General features: G+C 39.2%; 1 protein-coding gene across 1 annotated transcript in view; it reads left to right on the forward strand.

The window, feature by feature from the left end:
* The window catches only part of NLRC3 (NLR family CARD domain containing 3), a 778434-nt gene that overhangs the window by 736985 nt on the left and 17327 nt on the right, over window positions 1-24122 (forward strand). The gene's annotated exons all lie outside the window — the stretch shown is intronic.

Consider the following 24122-nt stretch of genomic DNA (forward strand, 5'->3'; position numbering starts at 1 on the left):
GTGTGCCCAAGAGGCAGGATCACCGTGATTTGATTTGGAAATGCTTTTGACTGATTAGTATGGGTCATGGGAAATGTCAAAGGAAGAGTGTTTGTGAATAAATTAATCAGGCATGGAAAATCCATGTATGGGAACCCAGAGCTTGAGGTAATGGTAAACAGATGTAGAACAGGACAAAATATGAATACAATATGTCCCCTTCTCTAGGACTATTTATTTTTATTATAAAGGAATTATCTAAGAAACATAGGTGTAGTCTCTATAGTCTGGAGATGTGCTGGGGGAGGCAAACTGGCTTGATTTATATGTATATTAATAGTACTCTGTTAATAGAAATGGTAGATTGGCTTTAGATAGCACCCATAAAGTTTAAACAATCTGAGAAGGGTTCAGATTTACAAACTAAACCAAAAGAAAACAGTTTTGATCCAAATGTGGGCAGATAGAGCTAACAGAGGTTGGAAAAGATTAAGAAGGTCATATCTTAACCACCCCCACAACTACACATAGACTTTCCAAACTTCACCCACTACCACTCCACAAGCAATCAGCTCACCACAGCTTTCCCAATTGGTTCTATCCTACTTAGCATACTAACCACACCTCAACTGATCATCATATTTGAACTCTCCCTCCCCACTAACTTCTCCACTCCAACTCACACAATACTTCAACAAGAATATACATACTCAGCCTGACTGTCAGCTCTTTCAAACTCCTTCAAACCTACCTGCTTCCCAACTTTACATACATCATGCTATTCTTCTACACACCTGCCATACTTCTACTTGATTATACCACATCTTACCACCTCTTTGTCTCCCTCAGCCACGTACACCTAACAAATCACTATCTTACCCCAAAATTGCACCCAGTCTATAATCTACCACATCCTAGACCTTCTTAAAATACAACTATACTGAAGAGTATATGGACTTCACAAATAGAACTGAAAGATGAAAAATGAATATCAAAATGGTTTCACTACAATAACTCCTCACCCTTGGTGATGGTATCCACCTAAATCCTAGACCCTCTGATCAAGCTGTGCACCAGTGTACCACCTGCACTACACTCACCCCAACCCCTCTTCCTCCTTTTAACTAAAGCCACAATCTGCTCTTGATACATTTACACCTTAGGAAAATCTACAATAAGCTACCAGACTTACATGGATGAATGCATGGCATCACACACCCCAACATACTAATAGCCAACAAAACCTGGCTAAAACTAAATACCAAAGACGAGAAAATTCTTCTCCCAGGCTATAACATAAAAAAAAATGTCAGGCAACACAAGACAGCTAGAGGTGTGACAATCTTAAAGACAACTTGAAAATCACTTGCTACTCACAAACTCACCCTAACTTTCTTAATGCCAAAATAATCATTTCTCTCTTTCACCTTAAAAAGCACAAGAGTATATGCATCACTGCTATATATATATATATATATATATATATATCCCCCAGTAACAATACCAAGTGCTCAAAGACATCCTTTACTGCACTTCTCATAATATAAATATGGAAATCATTATATTAGGTGACTGTAATACAGACTGCTTACTTGCTGACTCTGATCCCCCGGACTCTTTTCATTAATAGATATGGCTTCACTCAAATTATCACTTCTCTCACAAAAATTGACAAACATTGTAACAGGCAGTCAGTCCTAGGCTGGATCCTGACCTCTTTCTTTCCAAAATCAGCACTACTGACAGTCTTGCAGATTCTATCAGAGACCATCTCCTCACCTTCACTATCAGACCACTGATTAATCAAGTCCCCAGACACGTAGTCTTTAACCAAGTGTGCAAAGTCACTTCATTCAGCAATATTCTAAAAAACTTACTCCTAGATGATGCTGTAACTCACTTTAATAACACATTCCTTATAATACTTAACTACCTCCTATTAGAACAAAATTAACCCCACACCCTAGCTCATAGAAGAAGCTCATGCTAAACAGAGACAAGGCTTGGAAAGTATGGAATAAAGAAAAACAAAAAAACAAATTTGGAAAAACTTCAGAAAACTTAGAAATCACTTTAAGCAAAAAGCAAATCAGACAAAACCAACTACTTTCATAAGCTCCAAAACAAGCATCATCAGAACCCAAAGCTATTTTGATTACAATAAGAAGACTTCTGCACCCCAGCCAAACATTCCGCCCCCCTAACAACTACCAATAACAACTCTACCTTATAGCCACACAATTTAACACTGACTTCACTCAATCTGTCCTCTAATTACTTGAAACTAAACCCCCACTATCCTTACTATCACTGCCATCCATACTTACAACCTCTCTCCTCATCCAGTGCCAACCTCTACTATCACAAAGCCTCTCAAAAAACTGAAAATATCAGCTCCCACTGCTGACAGCTTACCACCAGAGTATTGCAAAATTGCTGCTGACACCCTTGCTACCGAGTTTTCATAAATAGCTCCACTGCAGAAAACTACATTGCGTCTATCTGGAAAAAACTCAGACATCATACCTGTACATACCATTCCCTTCTCCAACTATTGACCAATAGCAATTTTACCCCTCCCTAAAATGTTAGAAAAAAAAAATATATATATATATATATATATATATATATATATATATATATATATATATATATATATACATTCCCAACTCTTAACCTATCTCAGAAACAGCTATCCCCGCTCGTCCACACAACATGATTTCCAGCAACACCATAGCACAACTACTACCCTACTTATTTTCACCGAAACCATAAATTCCAATAGAAATAATGGCAGCCTAGCATCTTCTGACCAATAGCAATTTTACCCTCCCGAAAATGTTAGAAAAATATATATACATTCCCAACTATTAACCTATCTCAGAAACAGCTATCTCCTCTCCTCCACACAACATGGCTTCCAGCAACACCATAGCACAACTACTCATCATCAACTTCTTTATCATCTGTTTCCTGTCCTGCATCTTGCTCTGTCACAACAACCACCTGCATGTCCTCTCTCACCACATCCATAAACCTTATCTTAGGCCTTCCTCTTTTCCTGTTACCTGGTAGCTACATCCTTAGCATCTTTTTCCCAATATACTCAGCATCCCTCCTCAGCACATGTCCAAATCAACGTAATCTTGCCTCTCTGGCTTTGTCTCCAAACATTCCAACCTAGGCTGAACCTCTAATATATTTATTCCTAATCCTGTCCACTCTCGTCACACCCAGTGCAAATCTTAACATCTTTAACTCTGCCACATCCAGCTCTAACTCCTGCCTTTTTGTCAATGCCACTGTCTCCAAACCATATAACATAGCTGGTCTCACTACCCTCTTGTAGACCTTCCCTTTCACTTACTGGTACATCACCCTGACACCTTCTCCACCCACCCCCTGCCTGTACCAACTATTGATCCCAAGTATTTAAACTCATCCACCTTCGCCACCTCTACTCCTTGCATCCTCACCATTCTCTCACATATATTCTGTCTTAGTCCTGCTGACTTTCATTCCTCTTCTCTCTAGAGCATATCTCCACCTCTCAGGGTCTCCTCCACCTGTTCCATACTCACCACAATGTCATCTGCAAACATCATAGTCCATGGGGACTCCTGTCTGATCTCGTCTGTCAACCTGTCCACCAACATTGCAAATAAAGGGCTCAGAGCTGATCCTTGATAATCCCACCTCCACCTTAAACTCATCCATCACTCCCACCACAGACCTCACCGCTGTCACACATATCCTGTACCACTCTTATACCTCTCTGACACTACCAACGTCCTCATACAATACAACAATATGCTTTCTCTAGGTCTACAAAACACAATTCTGACCTCTGACCTTCTCTCTATACTTCTCCAACACAACACACACAAAGATCAGCATCTGTCTCAGTATGAAACCATTTCCCAGTATGAAAATCTACTCATGATCACTAACCATCCGTCCCTTCTTAACCTAGCTTCCTCTTCTTTTTCATCTTTTCGGATCAATGTGTCTCTGCAATTACTCTACAGTTACTTACTACATGCCCTTATTCTAAAAATCGGTACCAAAACACTTTTTTTCCATTCCTCAGGCATCCTCCTCTCACTTTCCAGATTTCATTAAACAATCTTCACTAAAACTCCACTACCCACTAAACACCTCCACACTTCCACAGTGGTTCCACAGGTATGTCATCTGGACCTCTATTCTTTCCCTTCTTCCTCTTCATTTACTCTATCCTTGCTAATACATTGTACTTCATGATTCACTACATTCCATTCATTCATCTCTCTCCTCCTCTCACTCTCTCATTCTCTTCAGCTCATCTTCATTTTCCATCTGTCGCTCAATTCCTGCTGCTCCATCACACCATCTCCATTATCCTATCACCTGTTTGCCCTATTTCCCTTTATCCTCTTTACCTGCTGTCCAGGCAATCAGTACAGGTCCTTTTCTCCTCCTTTAGTCAACATTCTTCTTTTCCTCCTCTTCATATGCCTTATCCCACCCTACACCTCTTCTTATGCTCACATCTCCTTATACTCCTGTTTTTTTTGCCTTATCTGACTGTCACTCCTCCTGTCTCTTTTCATCTCTCTTCTTCTCTCACTTCTTCTTTCTCCACCTTTTTCTCTCCCTTGTTGTCCTTCTTCCATGATTTCCACCCACCAGTCTCCTTACTAGCTCCTTACTTCTCAGCTCTTACTAGCTCTGCTGTAGTTACTGCTTCCCTTCACTACCTCCAGTGCCCTTACTCAACCTGCTTTCTTCTCTTCTCCGCTCACAACTACTACCCTACTTATTTTCACCGAAACCATAAATTCCAATAGAAATAATGGCGGCCTAGCATCTTCCCTCTTTTTAAGCATGTCAAAATCATTTGACACAGTATCACACCAACATCTAATTAATAAACTATCTTCTCTATTACTATCCAAGTCATCCCTTTCCTGGTTCCATAGCTATCTTTCTAACATACTGCAGGCTGTAAAATGGAAACAAGACCTCTCCCCTTTTCTATCTGACACCATAGGTGTGCCACAAAGATCAATTGTAGGCCCATTACTTTCCAACATCTTCACAAAGCCAGCAAATGTACCTTCATAGTCCAATACGCTGATGCCATCCTCGTATGCTTTTCCTCAAGCCTCCAACTACTTCAGCAAATGACACAAGACAGCTCCTCCATTGATTACGGCAAAGTGACCACCTTCATTCCCTCTAGTACAGCTCATTTGAGTGTGTACTTTCAACTCCCACTGGGTGTGGCTTGAGCCTTTAAAAAATGAAGTAATCAGCTTACAGTTCAAACAAATATTCATTTCTCTGGAACCATAAGTGTTACTAGAAAACTGTAAAAGGCAAACTATTCCGGATAAATTAATTTTTACATTAGTGGTGTTCACTCAGTCTGATGCTTTAAGCTGGAGTTTATAAGCCAAAATAAAGGCAATTAATATTAATTTTGTAATGTTGTATAAACAGCTTATGATATCTCAGTAACCATTCAATCAAGACACATACTGCCAGCAGGCTTTTCGTCATACAGCTGTGAACTTTCTTATGAGGCTATGCAATTCTGTCTGTGTTACCTGAACATTGAGATATTTAGAGAAATATGAAAATTATTACAAAATCTAAACAGTATACAAATAATATGCAATGTCTCTTTAGTTAAATTAGACAGCGGTCAAATATCAATACAATTGTGTTTGCCATCATGTATGCTTTAAGATGACATCTTCTGATACCTTTGTAGCATGGTTTTGGAATTATTAATACAAATATGAACAAGCAATAATTGACACCTGCAGGTGTCAGTAGGAGGTAATTGTAGTAACGCCTAGAGACACAATCGGCTGTAATGAGTTTGTGCCAAAAATAATGCTTTTTACTCCAAAATCTTTACCTACTCAGAAACTATCTTTTAACATCACTTCTGCAAACAATACCAAAAGAGAAACAGTATCAAATACTAAACTTCTAGGTGCCATTAAAGATGATAACTTATAATACAACTTACACATCACCCATTCCATCAAGAAAACTCACCAAAAGCTGCTTTTTATCTACCAAAACAAATCTTTCCTCACTGACTCCTCCAGAAGATCTTTAACAGCTACTTACTTTCTCCCCTGTTTTCCTTATGCTTTACCTTTACTAACTAATCTTCAGTCTACCTTACAAAATGAACTACTGGCTTGCTACAACAAAATAAATAAATTTGCATTCAACTCTCCTTTCCATACTCAACACTACATAGCACTAAAGAACCTACAATAGATTTAATTACCTAATTACCTTACCTACGTTCAGCTAACTTATCACCTATAAAATAATACACAAACTAAATGCCTGCCTTTCACTGCAAAACATCCTCATATACTCCAGATAGATATTGCTGATTATGCATCAAAAACCTCTTAACCAACACCAAGTTCTAAAACACTGCAAGTGACTCACTTTATACAACCTATGTTACCATCCACTGGAATTCTATCTCTATTACACTAAAACAAGACAACACTACGTCAAGCTTTAAGCACAACCTAAAATAACACCTAACTTCCATTTGGCTATGCTCTATTTCTCACTTTTAGAATTGCAAACGATGTGTTGCATCTTTATTTAGTTTTAATACTGTAAATAATACATATTAATCCTTTCATTGCATTTAGTATTACAATATATATTAATCTAAAACACTCAATTGTAATGCAAGTATATGTCACTGCCTGTTTGATTTTTTTGTATCATGGCAATGCTTTATTTTTATCACCTCAGCCTCCACTGAAAATAGGACTTGTATGGTTGGTCAGACTTTCCTGGTAAACAAGAGGCAATAAATAAAACGTATAGCATAGTATATTATAAACGATACAATTCTTTAAAATTTCTCCAATTCAAAGGAGGGGTTGAAAAAAATTCTTAGAAAGGGCAAGAGCTAGTGAAGATGTGGACAGGTCAAATGAATGTGGTAAGAATGATATATACTCCAACAGTGTTGCATTTTATTAAGGAACTTGCTGTTAAACCCATCTCAAAATTTCACAAGGTACAGACTAGAACTAAAAATGGGTAAGAGAGCAGAAAGATTCCATAACAGCAAAGCAAATATTAAGGTAACAGCATAAGTGGGACACTGAGGGATTCCCATATTTCATTTGTTGTGCTGTCACTTTTATATTAACTAAATAAGATAATTAACATGGGAGGCAGACTAAGGACTGCTGCAGGAAGAATGAAAGGCCTGAGAAGTATAACACAAAATGGAGGACAGGATATCTAAAGAAAGATAAACTGGTAAAAAAATCAGTGATGAGAATCAGAAAACAGCAGCAGAAATTAGAGAATATGAAGTTGGGGAATTCATGAAGGAAGACATTTTATTAAATAGGAAATTCATTGAGAAAAAAGGCAGTCCACAACAAGAAAAATGGGAAAAGCTAGGCCTGTCGAAAGGTAGTAGGTAGCTGAGACCACAGAGGGAAGTAAAATGTCCAGGTCTTAGAATTAGCTTCAAAAGAACAAAGAGTTGTCAATGCTATTGTGTAAGGGATGAAAAACAGACAACCACCCAGGTGAGATTAGTTCAATAGTAGTTCAGGCTTCTAGACCGGCATGGGACTAATTGGTATGCTAATCCTGGGAGGAGGGAGCTCACTTTTGTGCACCTTACACAAATTGCCATCAGAGGCTACAGATGTGCAGAGACTGTAATCCAAAGTTGGTAATTGTACTGGCTAAGTCACAGTGGAGGTGAAACAACATGCCATTGTGCTACTTTGTACTTCTGTACTAGGACTTCATGGATGACAGAAGGGAAAGTTAATGCATAAAACAATAAAAACACCTCCAACATAGTATGATGCTGGACCTGGGTCCTCAATCTCCTCACAGGTCTTGGACACAAGAGGGGGGTTAGCCCTGTGGAGGCTTAATTGAGTCCAGTAGACCCAAAGAACATGAAGAGGACCTGGGAGCAAAATGATAGTCCACTGTGGAAGCTTAAAAAAGAGATGCTAGCATCAGTGTGGTTATGCTACCTATAGTTAAGTTGCTTTTATGCAAAAGGAACAAAAGCAAGAGAGAAAAGCAGATAAGCTATAGGTGAAAAGGAAACCAGGGTGCTATATATGTGGGCCTCAAAGAGCTGGTAGATAAAAAAAATGTAATAATCTGTAGAAAAAGTGGAAAAATGAGGACGGATTAATAGAAACAGTACAGAGATTGGAAAAATATGAGATGTGACATTCTCACTTAGAAGATGGCCTATTAGATGTTACCAGCAAATGGTAAAATTTTACAGATAGCTTTTCACTTCTCAATACGCTATGGAGAATAGAAATAAAGAATGATAGCCAATGCTAGAGGTGTATGGAGGGGAATACTAGAATGACACACAAGTTCTGGGATCATGAGCAGGTACAGAAAAAAGCATCAGGAAGATGACAAGTCTTGGCAAGCCAAACAAAGCTTGCTTCTATATAGAGCTTATGTATATGGGTGCTAGAAAAATAACTTTAAAGTGGTCAGAGAGAAAAAGGAACATTATTAGGGTTCCATAATCCAGAATGAAAACATCCACTGTCAAATACTGGAAGTGAGAGTGAGAAGACAGACAAAAATAAGACCACAGCAAAAATTCTTAAGTGTACTAGAATGTATTTAAATCACATAAATTGTTAGGCACATTCAGTAAACTACAATTTAAATGGACAAAGGTATTAGATTTCTATAAAACATGTATGGTAGGTGAGAAACGTATGGAAGTTTGGAGAGGAAAGGCATACTAGGTAATGATTTATGAATGATATTTTTGTAGGAATTTTAATAAACAGAATACATATAAAAGACTAGCCTATGATGTGAAATATGTCACACTAAAATTGAATTAGATACATGCGTATCATAATTTATCATGAAAAATAATAAAAAGCATTTAAAAAGGTATCATTGACACTGTTACTCTTACTACAAAAAATGATAGTACTATCACTGAAGATGACAGATTACCCATTGACATTAACCAATGCCTCATTACCTTGTAGTGGTATCTGATCAGACATATGACAGTTAAATATTTAAGTATATGCACCTGAGTGAAAAGCGCTTGCATGTTTCCTGAAGGATGTCACTGTGGTAAATTTTTGGCCTTGCCCTAAGGTGTAGTGACTTCCAAGCAGCTTATACTAAGCTTAGGGGTTTAAACACAAAATCCTTCTGCTTGGAGATGGGTGAGGGCTTGCCTCTTACAAAATAAAAAAAATATTTCTAAAACCCATGACAACAGTAATGTATTTCAACTTTGTTTTACTCAAGCAGACAATAGCCCTGTCAAGTTAACCATACATAATATTAATTACCACAATAAGCTATTTTAATTTTGTTTCACACAAACAGTAGCAAAAGGTTTCAAACTTGATTCAAACAAATCACATTAGTCTTAAAAAACAGAATAATGAGCGAACAGCAGCCATTCTCATCCACTGAGAACTTCAACAACTGTTCTATCTGCATTTATTTCAGATGCCAGACCCTAATAAAATGAAAAATAAACTAAGGGGCATGGTAATACATTTCAATTCTGGTAAACTCAACACACTTGCAAACCCAGTCTTGCAAAGCCATCCACTGTCTATATCTGGTTCTCTGCCAACGTTTAAAACTTACTTCATAGGTTATAAATAAGTACTAGACTAGACGCACTTGCGGGCCATTTTAAGCCATGTCAATTACCCTCAAAGATGAAAATCAAACCCTGTACCTTGTGTCTGTGAGGTAAACACCTTAACCATTATGCCAATTCCCAACCCCAAAGAATTGACCATTTTCATACCAGGAATCAAGCCTGGGCCATCTGGATGAAAACCAGGAATCCTAACTAGACCATATGCAACATCAATCATGATAATGCTGACTGATACTTCTGCTTTTCTTCACACCGTGGCCTTGTTTAAAATCTGCAGGATTTCTACTTCATCCTCCCAAGGAATAAAGTAGATAACTGGCAGGATAAAGTAGAAAGTCCACAAAATGAGTGGTGAGGTGGAGACCTCCTACCCACTAGGACACTGCAGACAGCAGCAGCAGGTTTGTTGAACAGGAATGGTACATGCTATTTATTTATTTAAAGTAAAGAAACTCCATACTAGGGGATGCTGGGAGGCTTGCCCCCCACACACACACACACACATACACACACCAAAATGTATTTTTTATAATTTTGCATGTTAAGTATGGTTAGTATCTGATGTTTTCTGACTGTAGTTACTAGGGTCAATAAAGAAGCAGCTGGAATTTCATTAGAAGCTCACACATTAAAACATGTTTGCACTATCTTACCAGACTTACATTTTTGTGTTCAGCTTTATATTGTCTCTGTGCCATGCAAATATGCTGGGCAATGAATCTTGAAATTTAGTACTACCCCCTTTAGATGTTAAACTCAACAAAATCTTTATATCAACTGCATATTTATTAACTACACATTTCTGGGTTGATTGAAGCATTTATACTATAAATGGGAAAAAAAGGTGTTGTCTCAAAACAGAATTTTTAGGCGCTTAACTTTCATGGTTCTTACTTCAGCTGCGTATGATAGTATAACAATCAGCTTCTGTAACTTGTCCAGGTCTGGATCCTGTCAAATGTTTTCTTATATTGAATGACTTAATTTATCATTGACCATATCAAATGCCTTACTGAACTCACGGTATATTCCATCTGCCTGTTTTTATTAACCAACAGTAAGGGGTTAAACATTCATGTGGAAGACATGCCTATTGGTTGAGATTTCTTTCACTTACATTGTTTTGGGCTCTTTTTTTCTGCATTAGAAGCAGCTCATTTTAATTCATAGAAAGGTTCTGCCTGATGGAGCATGTGATTGGAGGGGAGGTGTCACATGTATTGTACGGGCAATTTAAATTCATAATGTTGTGCTGTATAGATAGTTTATTGAAGTCTTGCATGTGAGATGAAAGCACTTAACTATGTTTTGTTTTAAATAAACTGTGAATATACTGCATCTTTACCCTAGCCTTCGTGTTGCTTGCAGTTCGATTTGTGTTATTAGTCCATGGTTGATTGCGTGCTGAATTAACTGCATTGGTCTGATGGCGTATTTAGCCATCAGTTGATCCTATACTAATATTTCAGATAGAGAAATGAACACTTCAGTCGTACATATACATCAGTAATTTCTGCAGTCTATTAAGAGATGAAAATTATGAACTTACCTTAATGGTAGATTTGTATGCCTATTTCTTTATTCCCACCCCCACTCCAGTAATAAGGACCAATGCCTGAAGAACTAAGACGTTCAACAAATAAAACTTTGCTAGGATCCTGACAGCTGTCTTTCTTTCCCATTATGTACCATGGGTAACTATTCTCTTTAAAGCTTTAGCAGTAAGAAGGAAAGAAAGAAAGTTCTAGATCAACTGTGCTAAAGTTGGGCCATGGAGGAAGGGTACATTACAGAGGATGAGCCTACAGCTTACAAATCTACCATTATGGTAATTAACCAACTTTCATACCTGGTAATAGAAGACCCACCTTCCATAACAATCAGGACAGGGCCCCTAGTAACTTTTTCAAGCCAGGCACCCTATAGGAACATCTCCCCAGGATACAGTGGCTTTCAAAGGCATCTATTTTATACATATTCTTGCTAAAGTAAAGAAATAAGACATAATTTCTGCAATACAGCTATCATCCTATATGAAGTGTCACAAGAAGGCTAAAGAAGTTGTTTTTGCTAAAGGAGACCAGGCCTTAGAAACTATATGAAGAGGCTTCCTACGTTTAGTATAACAAAAAATGCTTGTGTTTAGGAAACCACATGAACAATATGAATTTGGATACTGTCTAAGGTAATCTAATTTTTTGACATCCACATCCCACCCCCCACCGTAAGGAAATCTCCGTAAAAAACTTCTCCAAAGTCAACTTCATGCTACTCAAGTCAGAAGTGACAAACTTCATGACACTCATGCAGACAGGAGCTGAAAGTTCGACTGCTAATTCCTACACTAAGGCACTGTATGAGCACTTCAACTCGTGCATGAATCATGCCATCCCAAATAGAACCAAGACGCTCTCCTCCAAAAAAGGAAGCCAATCTGGTGGTCCCCTGCCATAAACAAACTATACAACAGAAGGAAGAAACTGTTGCAGAAAAGAGGAAAATCTCAGCATGCAAAAAACTCCCTTACCAGCCTCAGTAAGAAGCTGAGATCCCTCATAAAATCCTCCAAAGCTAGTTACAAAAATAAAATTGCCAAAGATTCCAAAGGCAACCACAAGGCATTCTATAGTTATGTCAATAATCTAAATGGCAATGCTCAGATCTGCTCTGAGCTACAACAGAATGGCATTAAGTATACTGATCCCAAGGATATTGCCAATATCCTGGCAAATCGATTTAGTGCCAACTTCACCCCCATCTCACCCCCTAAAGGGCCCATCTCAATACCAAAAGATTACCAAATTCTGGTAATCACGGCCACACAGGTAGAAACTGCACTCTCCAAAGCTAAGAATACTGCATCCATGGGACCAGATGACATCCTGGGCTGTGTACTACATGAACTACAAAATGAACTAGCACCTCACCTAAGTGTCATGTTTAATCAAAGCCTCACCTCAGGCTTCATGCCCATTGAGTGGCACACAGTTACAGTTATCCCACTCCACAAGGAGGGATCCAACTTGGATCCCAGGAACTACCATCCCATCAGTCTGATGAGCCCGATCTGCAAGGGCATGGAATGCATTATCATGGAACTTATAAACAAAGACTTTGGCAACCTTCAAACACTGGACCCCACCCAGTTTGGGTTCGTGAAGGGCCGATCTTTTCTTCTGAACCTGACTGACTTCTTCGAATCAGTCTCCAGACCTGTGGACGAGGGTAAGGAGGTCCACACAGCCTATCTGGACCTCTCCAAGGCCTTTGACACCATCCCCCACTCTGGAATCATAGATAAACTTACTAAGCTGGGCATAAATCCCTACATCACTCAATGGGTTGCCAACTGGCTTACTGATAGAATCCAGACTGTAAAAGTAGCCGAGTCCAAATCCAGCTCCAGACAAGTGACAAGTGGAGTACCTCACGGTTCAGTCCTGGGACTTCTCTTGTTTGGCATCTACTTCTCTGAAGTACAGGCCAACACTAAAGGACTCTGGATAACAAAGTTCGCAGATGACTGCAAACTGGGAGCCATTATTGAATCCCCAAATGATGTGTATATTCTACAAAAGGGCCTTACAGAAACAGATACTTGGCACCAGAGCCATGGACTCAAGCTTAATGCCAAGAAATGTATAGTTATCGCCTTTGGGAAAAATCATGTACCCATGAATTACCACATAGGTGGCAGTACATTAAACACCAAAACTGTGATGAGAGACTTAGGGACACATGTGGACAGTGGTCTCACCTTCGATAACCACATCGCCACAGCAGTCAGGAAATCCTTCTATGTGGCACACCTCATCACTAAGGGCTTTTCATCCAGAAAAAAGTAGGTTATTGTCCCACTGTACTCATCCCTCATTAGACCCATTATAGAGTACAACACCCCATTTGGTATGCACCTTACAAGACATCTGCAACAGCTGGAAAGGCCGCAGAAATACCTCACTAAAAGAATCACAGGCCTAAAGCAGATGCCCTATGCTGACCTTCTAAAAAATCTCCAGCTATACTCTGTGGCATATCGTCTACTCAGAGGTGATCGCTGCTTAACATACAAGGCCATGTCAAACCCTGAGATGTTGGACATGCTCCACTTACAGAAATCCCAATCCCTCAGAGCCACATGCTCCAGGGATTTAAACCTTGTCATCACAATGAACAAAACATGCTGGAGGGATCGGTTCCTGACCCAGAGACTCCCCATACTCTGGAATAGACTGCCCATACATGTCAAGCAGAGCGCCTCATTGGCCCTCTTCAAAAGGAACCTTGACGATTGGATGGGAGATAGAAAATTTACCCTGGGGGTCACGTCAGTCGCCCTGCCAGACAGGGGTCCAGGGAAGTAAATATTGTGGGAAGAAATATCCAGGGAATTGTTATGGCTAGGCTTGTATAGGCCCTAGGGCCGATAGCCTAGTACCAACCTATGAACCTATAAAGGACACACATAACTGGTCATCCTTGCATATTTCTTCAGTTCTGTCTATATAAAAATCTAAGATTCCAGTGCACATCCAGGTATTGAACAGGTAGAATACCAAAGAAAACTGATATGTTTTTATTGCCCAATTTACATCAGACATGATTAGCTCTACGTGAGACTCTGTCATTATGAAAATATGAGATAAAGTGCTTTAACTGAAAAACCATGAGGCTTGGAGGTTCTAGCAAATATAATTTGGACTAGAAATAGATTTTCCTCAAAAAGGCATTTTAAGACTACTGAAGAGGCATATTCAAAGAGGAGAAAAATAAACTTCTCCAACATGAAATATAAATTTTACTGTGGTACTGGATATTGTTCAGGAGGTTTAAAAGAAAACTATCCTTCAAATGGTTTTGCACACTGTGAGTGATGTCAGAGCATTATATATTTCTGTATGGAAATAGTGGTAATCTGGGCCTTGCAAGAAGATTAACTATGTACAGAACAAAAAAAAAAAAAATCTCAGAAGGATCATCTAAAAACTGAAGGATCAGAAACAAAAGAAATATCTAGGCCTCAGCACATCACCCAGATGTACTTGTAAATAGAAGGCTTTTGCGAAGAACATATTTATGACTTAAATGGAAATACAAGGATTACTAACAATTTGCAGAACTGGAGAAGCTAAGTTGTGAGTATGAGGGAATGAGTGTCCAGGTGAGATCTGCCAGAGAGACAGGTCAGATGGTTTGACTGGAGCACAGTCATAAGGGTTTCTCCAGAAAACAAGAGAAAACCTGTAAGAAACCATGTTTCCCAAAGCCAGAAGAGCAATATGAGAAGGACTTTTGGCTTGGGGAGTATACTCTTTTGAGTATTCTAGATGAATCGCACAATCATAAGAAATGGTGAAAATCTTAAAAGACCTTGTGGAGCTGGTTGGATACAACAGCATCCTTTGGCTGACCTACCAGAGGAGGAACAAGAGAGAAGGAGTTTGTGTATTTTGCACTGGATGGAGATGCAGCAGGTTGTACTGAGGCTTGACCCATAAAAGACATAGTCTGCCAACTATGCACTGGCCAACAGACTATACATCAGGAAACAAAATAAAATGAATCAGCTTTATCACAAAGTATTTGGCCTCCCCTGAAGGTGATTCATCACTAGGAAGTGGTGGAACTGTATGACTCACTGCCAGAACCCCAAAGCATCTCAGGATAAGACTCAAGATTCTGTCCACCCTACATTGCGACATAGCATCCATTCCTCTACTACATTATTAGAGTGAGTGACCATGACTTCCTGAGAAAGGGAGTTCTGAAATGCATATAAAATGAGAAGGATGTTAACATATACAGAGTGCAAAAGCACAACTGTCAAAATTAATTTCTTTATTTTAGATATTGTGTCTAAACAAGCAGAGTCAGGAAACATATCTGTGTTCTTTGGGAATTATTATAGACATTACTTCTGAGCGAGCTATGCCAGAAAATATGTCTGTGTTCTATGAGACAAGATGTTGTAGCTGTGTATTGCCATTTTGAAAAAGTTCTCTTTTGTAAATTAATAAACAAAAGTCTATTATGGAACATTGCTTAACTAAGAGAAGAGTTATAAACATGAGATTATTCTGACCTTGATTTTATTACAAATTCTGTAATAAATAGAGTATTGTTTGTGTAAGGGAAAATGACAGTATGGAATCATGGGAAACCTGCTCAGAGTTTTTGAGAGCCTTCTGAAATGTAACAGTCCAAGCTGTCACTAGAGGGTGACTGCATAATGTTGCTGTCAGCTTAAGAATATAAATTATGACTGGAAGAATATCCTAGAAGATACCACCTAAATTGAGACTATAGTAGTCTTTGTAGTCTACCATGTTAAATTCATTTTTGTCTAATCTCAGAAGCTGCTAATTTATTCTGGACAATAAAACTTTTTGTCCCAACATGGTTTATGTTTCATTAAATTTACTTTGAGATGGATATTGTTAGCCTCATTTACATTTGCAGAGTCAGTGTTATAAAAATAATTTATCATGTGATTTCATCCACCTGAAAATTGTATGGCATAGCACAACAGATGAAGAGGGAGTTATGGCAATAAGGAAGGAAAAACGATCCATTACAAATCATTTTATCTACCAGTCAATGGAAGAGGTCCTTTTAGAAAGTGTCTGTGGGTCTCATAGGTTTCATTGGGTGTCGAAGAAAGGAGATACCATTTACAGGCTTTAGAAGTTTTGATTGTAAGGGACATGGAATCTGATCTCTGGAGCCTCATATCTAAGCTGTCATTGCAGAACTCTCCTTTTAAGTGCCGCTTTGGCTATCACTGCTGTCATATATCTTGGAATGTTGCAGCTATATTGAAATCAGGTTGAGCTCACCTCTAGAACCTTAGATAATGCAGCTTGACAGAATGACATATTTTCCTGGGAAGATGTGCCTGGCATAGAATCATGTTGAGCTGACAGCTTCTGAATTTCAGCACATGAGAATTTGTAAGTTTCATTCTTATTCTAATAAAATGGTACTTATTAAGCAGATATTCTCTAGATGAAGTTAGGGTCATAACCAAAGGAGCAGCAAGGGGTCAATCATCTAGATAAAGGAAGATGTTAGCTGCAGCCTCTGGTGAGCTGGACTATGGACATACATTTGTCAAGCACCCTATGGTAGAAATGAGACTGAATGGGAGCACCTAAAACTAGTACTGACTGTCTCTTATCCATAACTGCACGTACCTGTTAGATCCCATGGTGATCTTTATGTATCAGGTGATCTTTATGTGTAAAGAGACATTTTGAAGGTTCAAACAGCACCTCAACTAAACTTCTAGTAAGCATGGAAGGGCAGACTATAGCATGGACATTAGAAAGATTTGAAATGAACTGAAGATGTTTAGTTCAGTAAGAACAATAACTGGCTTGAGGTCATTTGTCTTTAAGGACAACAGCAAATCTCAATTGTGGCCTATTTGTGTCGGATGGAACCTCTTAGATAGTTCTTTATAGAAAGAGGTTGGAAACCTCCTACCTTGCAGCATTCTTCTTACAGGATGGGACACTAGGTAAACATGCAGGGGAGGGTGAATTAAAGGACCATTGAAGAGAATTGTATAGCCTGTGCCACAGCTGTTCTGATCTGTCACCTGGCGATGAAGGCTGAAATAGATAGGCAGAAGGAAAATATGGTTACCAATTGCTTGTAGAAGTGGGACAGTCTGGGAAGATTTTGTGACAGCATGTGACTCTGCTAGAAGTTGCTTTTTTTTGGTCTTCATCACAGATGCTTCTTGCTATGGTTTGAGTTGTGTGCCTCATTAGAAATTAATGCAGCACTGACTCCTCTGCATCCTCAAAGAGGTATGCTGAGGAGACTGGAATCTGACTTGCAAAGTGATGGGAATCTTTCCCTGCCTTTCTGTAATTTCTAGGTGCTCATTAATCTCTTTGAAAGATATCTGGACCAGAAAAAGGAGAATGTAGAAAGGTTGTCTTAAGAGTCCTAAGTGAAGTCACCCTGAAGCAGGTGTGCATAAAATGGCTAACCCATATATTAGAGTTTTATAAGTTCCTCTATGGTGCTGAAGAGAATATAGATCAAGAGGCTGCTCATATTAGAGGTGGTTGAGGCTTGGGAGATAAGATTGTCTGTCAAAGAGCCCATCTGTCAACTCAGCATACAGTGTAGTTTATCTGTGATAGCCCTCTCAAATTACACCATATACAATGCATAGTTTAGCACCCACCCAGCTAAGGTGACAAACACAAACACATTTCCTAAATCTGTCTATTGCATGAGATTCTTATCTGAGAGGTGGACAGCTGGGTTCTGGGAAGTGGCAAGATCACAGTAACAGGCTTGAAGATCTCTACCACAACAGCACATTCCCTGAAAGGCCAGAAACACAAATGTGTCTATTTCATAACACGAACCACTGAATCAAAGATTTTCTAAGCAACTCTGGTGGCATCCTTCAAGATATCCATCAGAAGGAATGCATTGGCACAAAACAAAAGATATACGAAAAAACATTATTGCCTGTGGGTTTGCAGATCTTGTATAATAGATTAGAGCTGGCTCATTTATGCAATTTATACACAAATCTGGAGGTTGGATACTTTACCCTTTCCTCATCATCCAAGTGCTCCATAGAAGGCTTTGGAAGAGAATCAATATATTTTATGTTTTAAACTTAACATGACCTCTTCTGTAGGGAAATCAGATAAAACAGAACTTTGTTTTGAGGAGGGCTTGCAGAGGGCAGCCTTCTGAATTCCCATTTCCTATGTGGGGTTGACAAACTGAAAGCCCAAGAGTCCTAGGACAGATGCCTCTGAGAGAACAGAGATGCAGGCATTGGAATACAACATAAGAGAGGATATTTGCTGGCTTTTTCAGCAAGAGCAGACAAGCTGACACCAGTGACATTGTCACTGAATAACTTATCAATATTGGAATCAGGTTGGCAGTGCAAAACTCAGTATCAAGGACATGGTGACCAGCATTTCATGTCAGCAGCTCTGACAGTGAGAGCACCACCTGAGACAAGCCCAGTGTTGATAGCATCAGTGCTGGAATATATAGTATTTATACTAGCTCTGGTATTTAAACCTGCTTGTAAAAGATCGAGATGTCAACCTGAGGGCCAACACTGACATAAAATTTGTATTGGCAATGAAGATATCATCAGAATGAGGGATGTGGGCTAAGGATAGAAGGCCACAAAGAAGTCCTCGCACTTCAGAAAAAAATATGGGAGATGGGGCACCACTGTCCATCATTGAGCAAAACAAATTTGCTACAGTATGAGACATAGTTTGAAGCTCTGAACCATTCTGACAAGATACAGAATGTGCAAGTCTTGTAATTTTACAAAAATAAAAGCCCTTTGTTTCATAGAGAAAGTAAGAGGCACATTTGAGGGAAAAGACAGGTCAAGAGCCAAAGGATTCAAATGACTTGGATTTAGCTAAAAGAGACTTTTTAATTAAATGTATTTTGAGAAGTTCCTTTCTCATCTTTAAAAGATGAACAGTTGCAGTTGTTGCAAAAGAAATATCACAGAGCTATGTGGGCTCTGCCATAGCAATAAAGATGCTGGGTGTGCCTGTCAGTTGGATGAATGTTCCTACCACAGACACACCTATAGAAGGAGCATTCCAATCATCTGAAAATGACAAGCGGCCTTGGTTCAAAAACAGAAGGAATGGGAAAAAGAAATTTTACAAGAACCCCCTGAAAAGAAATGATAACCAGAGTAAAGGAGTAAGAAAGATTAACAAAAAACAGTAAGTTTTAACTTACAATTTTCAAACGTTGTGTTTAGAAACAGCACAAATGGCCCAAACCCATTTTCCTCCACCTTACCAACAACATACAATAAAACAGTAATCCAGGCTCTGACAATGAAGCACATCTCACCTGCCTAAACATGGTAACAATGGTCACTGCAGTGGCCATCTAATTCCTTGATAAAGAACAATATTTTATTACAGTCTATGACAGTATGTGGAGGAAAACTCCAGTTTCTGAATACCCTTTCAAAGCCCCGTACTATGGTTCTTCTTCCACAGCACATGGTTTTCAATAGCTTAAATCATTACATGCCTTCTCTGTGCCTAATCTGAGAGGGCTGTCACCAATAAAATGCGCTGTATGTTATGTTGATGGATGGGCACTTTGAAAACACCAGACTTCCCCACAGGATAGCATCCTTCAAAACCCTGTAGACTAGCATAAGGTCTTCTCTCTTCCATCTGTATTTTATAAACAAAATTCCTAGATATTCAAGTATATCGTCATAATTCAGGCCTTCAACTTTTAGTATTAGTTTTGTGTACTTCCTGTGTATCCTTCAATGTTATATAAATACAAACTGGAATAGGGAGACAACATGCACAACATTAAATCTATTTCCTTACTAAGCCCTAACTCTGACCCTAAGCAGCAAACATTCACAGACATACTTCCATACACAAAACAAAAGTTAATTGTGATGTTCTAAAAACATTCAGCCAGCCAGCCAACCTTTGTCCCCTGTTGTAACCCTGTTCCCATGACAAAGGCTCTAAAGGGCCTCTGAGGCGTTTTTGATTCATTCCTTGGCTGTTGATACTTTGAGCCTGGAGGACGTGAACAGGGCAGGCCTTAGGCATAGGCGAACTAGGTGACCGCCTAGGGCGCCGTACAGGCCGGCCTCAAAAGGGCGCAATTTAATGACTTCACTTTTTTTTTACTTTCACTCAACTTTCGCACACATCTTTTTACTTTTGCCGCTCCCACCACCCCCGCCCGTATTGTAGGCAATTGCGCCCTCCCCCACACTTCGTCCCTGGCTACTGCTCCAATCCAGTGTATATAAGTCACTCAGCTCACACCCGCCTCTCATTCCTTTCTTCACTGATGAGATAGAGGCGGGCGCATCTGTAGGCTACGTTACTACTTCCTAGTGTAATCTCTGGTCTGGACGTGAATGACTCATCGGCGGTCTGTCTGGTTCTCTGCTGCAGGGCCACGCGGGCTACACAATGGCAGTTTGGGCTTTTTGTTTTGTGCCTCCAGCCGTCTCTTGCTTGGTGGTTCATTATTTATTGATTTTGCTGCTTCAATTGCTTCGCTAAGGTAAGTCAGGGTCCAGGAAATTGGTGGGAATGTGTTCACTTTCACTCTCAAATGGACATTAAAAAGCAAACCTGTTATTTAATTTAAGTACTTGACAACTGAAGTTGGTTATTTTATTAAATAAACTTGTTCAGTTTACTGGGACTTTTTTGTTGCATTGTTCAGTTTACTACTTAACTTAGCTTCACTTTCCAGCTCTTGCAGCTTTTTTTTTTGTGGATAATAACGGGCTTTATAAATAAACTTGTTTGGTTTACTACTTTAATTTAGCTTCACTTTCCAGCTCTTGCAGCATTTTTATTTATAAAGCCTGCTAAAATCCACAAAAAAATGCTGCAAGAGCTGGAAAGTGAAGCTAAGTTAAGTAGTAAACTGAACAAGTTTATTTAATAAAATACCCAACTTCAGCTGTTAAATACTTAAATACTTAAATACTTAAATTAAATAACAGGGTTTGCTTTTTAATGTCCATTTAAGTACACAACAGATTCAATGGATTTAATTATTTTTGTATTTGGTTTTGCACATTTCAACCTCCGTTTTTCTGCGGTTAACTGTTTTGGATGTTTGGTGTCTTGGATTATTTTAATGGACTCTTCTGTCATGTGACATGTTTACTTTGTGATCTATGTATATTAAACCCTATGGCCTTATATTTATGGAATTTTACCGACACCGTTTTTGGTAATTTCGTTTTTTGGACTTTGTTTGCTGCCTTATTACTGGGACTTTACTAGGTGTATGAGCTGTGCAGCTTGGATGCCTGAATTGCTTTCAGTACAATGGGTAGTGCTCAGGCTTTATACAACTTGATGTGGTGATCGGCTAACTTTATTTTGTTTACTAGTTTGCTGGTTATTTGCTGCTTAAAAGTGACTTGAAACCTAGAATTATTTTTTGAACTTGCTGCTGGTTGTAGTTTTTTAGAGACATAAGGATCTTACTTGTTATATTCTTAAATTTAGCTAAAATTGTCATCATTAAGACACACAAATATGCTGTTATTGCTAAAGGTATGACTTGTTTTATCTTAACTTTTAAAATACTGGTTTAATTGATACATCTGCTGTAGTACATATGCAATGTTCGAACTATAAAAAGTTTGAATGTTAAGACAGAAAAAAAATTTAATCTACAAGATTTGAAAGCAAAACACCTCAAATCAGAGAGATTCTAATAAAAAGAAAAGTTTTTTTTTGTAGGTTGGCAAAGCTCCCTACACCCCTCATTACGTACAGTAGGAAAAGACAAATTCTACAGTCCACACTGTACCTTTATCTCCTGCATCAAAACATTGGGAAAGTTCAGAAAGTTCACTTTCAAACTCTTCAGCGGTATTTTAAGTGCGCAAACTCTCAAGTAACCCATATGCATATAGCCTGCCATTGCCTTGTACTTCACTTTGATTTGCTTGCAACTACTTAGGTAATTAAGCACTTAAGTGAAATTGAAGCTGAAGTTGTTTATTATGTCAACATTCCTCTAAATTATCTAGTTAATATCAGAAATCATGGTTTGATCCCCGAACTGTACAAATTTCTTGCAAATAAATTAGTTATTAAACAGTATCCTTAAACTAGTGCTATTTGCTTCTGTTTGCGCTTGTTATTTTGCAAGTGTGCTTGCCATTTGATATTTCACAGGTTAAAACTCTAAATGAGCAGTTGATGCCTATTGTTATCTACCTAATTTCTGGAAGGAATAAACTTGTGCTTCTCTGATTATAGAGTGACAGACAGATAAGATCAAGGAGAGGCAGAGGTTAAGAAGGATATGCTAATATGGTGCAATTAACCATAGGCAAGACTGCTCTGCAATTTGTAGCATGTTACAGGCCACCCTCTCAAACTCAGGAACCTCACATGGCCTTCCTGAAAACATTGGAGGGGATAAATGTATCTCCAAACACCATCATACTAGGTGACTTCAACTACCCTAATATAGACTGGGAACACTACTCAAGCCCGAACACTCTAACCCAAAGATTCCTGGAGTTCATAAACTCAAATGCCATGGAACAACTAGTCACCATCCCCACAAGAGGAGAAAACATACTTGATCTCATCATCATGAACATGGGATCAAAATGTTCAACACCGGAAGTATACCCCTCACTGGTGAGATCAGATCATAAACTAATCTCGCTGGAGGTCCTCATCCGCCCCACCTGAAACAAAAAGACCACAGTGAAAAACTTCTCAAAAGCCGATTTCACACTTCTAAAACTAGTGTGGTCTCCTTTAAGGCCCCTGAGCCAGTGGTAAACATTACTCAAACCGCTGAATCACTTACAAATGCCTTCTACCAGCACCTACAGGACTGCATGGATCAGGCAATCCCAAACAAAACTAAGACTCTCTGTACCAAAGGCAAGCGTCCAGTCTGGTGGACCCCAGCCATAAACAAGCTCTACAACAAAAGGAGGAAGCTACTACAAGATAGAGCAAAATCCTTGAAAGGTAAGACACCTTTGATCATTATAAGTAAAAACTAAGAGCTCTCATAAAATCATCCAAGGCAAATTTTGAGAGAAAAATCGCCAAGGACTCTAAAGACAATCATAAGGCCTTCTTTAGCTATGTTAGAAACCTAGGAGGAAACTCCCAGATATGCTCAGAATTAGTTCAAAATGATGTGAAAATTACTGAACCTACACACATTGCTAACATACTGGCTGACAGGTTCAGTGCAAACTTCTCCCCCCCAAAAGGAGAGATATCTATTCCAGAGGATTGTAGCCCCCCAAACATCTCCAACGCCCAGGTGAGAACTGCCCTCACTAAGGCAAAAACACAGCATCCATGTGACGGATGGTGTCCCGGCTGTGTGCTTCATGAACTCAATGAGGAATTAAACCCACAGTTAGGACAGCTGTTTAATCTTAGCCTCACCTCAGGATACGTACCCAAGGAGTGGCGCACGGTGACTGTGGTCCCACTTCATAAGGGCGGTGCCTCCACAGACCCTGGAAATTACCGCCCCATTAGCTTGACAAGCCTTATCTGCAAAGCCATGGAGAGGATCATAATGGAACTCATAAATAAAGACATAGGGAACTTGCAGACTTTGGATCCAACCCAGTTTGGCTTTGTCAAAGGCAGATCCTGCCTCTTAAACTTGGTTGACTTTTTCGAGACAGTCACCAAGGCCATTGATGAGGGAAAGGCAGTCCATACAGCCTACCTCGACCTGGCAAAGGCCTTGACACAATACCCCACTCAGGTATCATCGAAAAACTCATCAGCTTGAATGTAAACCCATACATCACAAGATGGGTTGCAAACTGGCTAAGTGACAGAACCCACAGGGTCAGAGTTGCTGGAGCCATGTCAGACTCAAAGCCTGTCACAAGTGGTGTCCCACAGGGCTCAGTCCT

The sequence above is a fragment of the Protopterus annectens genome, chromosome 12.part0, assembly GCF_019279795.1.
Source record: "Protopterus annectens isolate FY-2018-M chromosome 12.part0, PAN1.0, whole genome shotgun sequence".
NCBI lineage: Eukaryota > Metazoa > Chordata > Ceratodontiformes > Protopteridae > Protopterus > Protopterus annectens.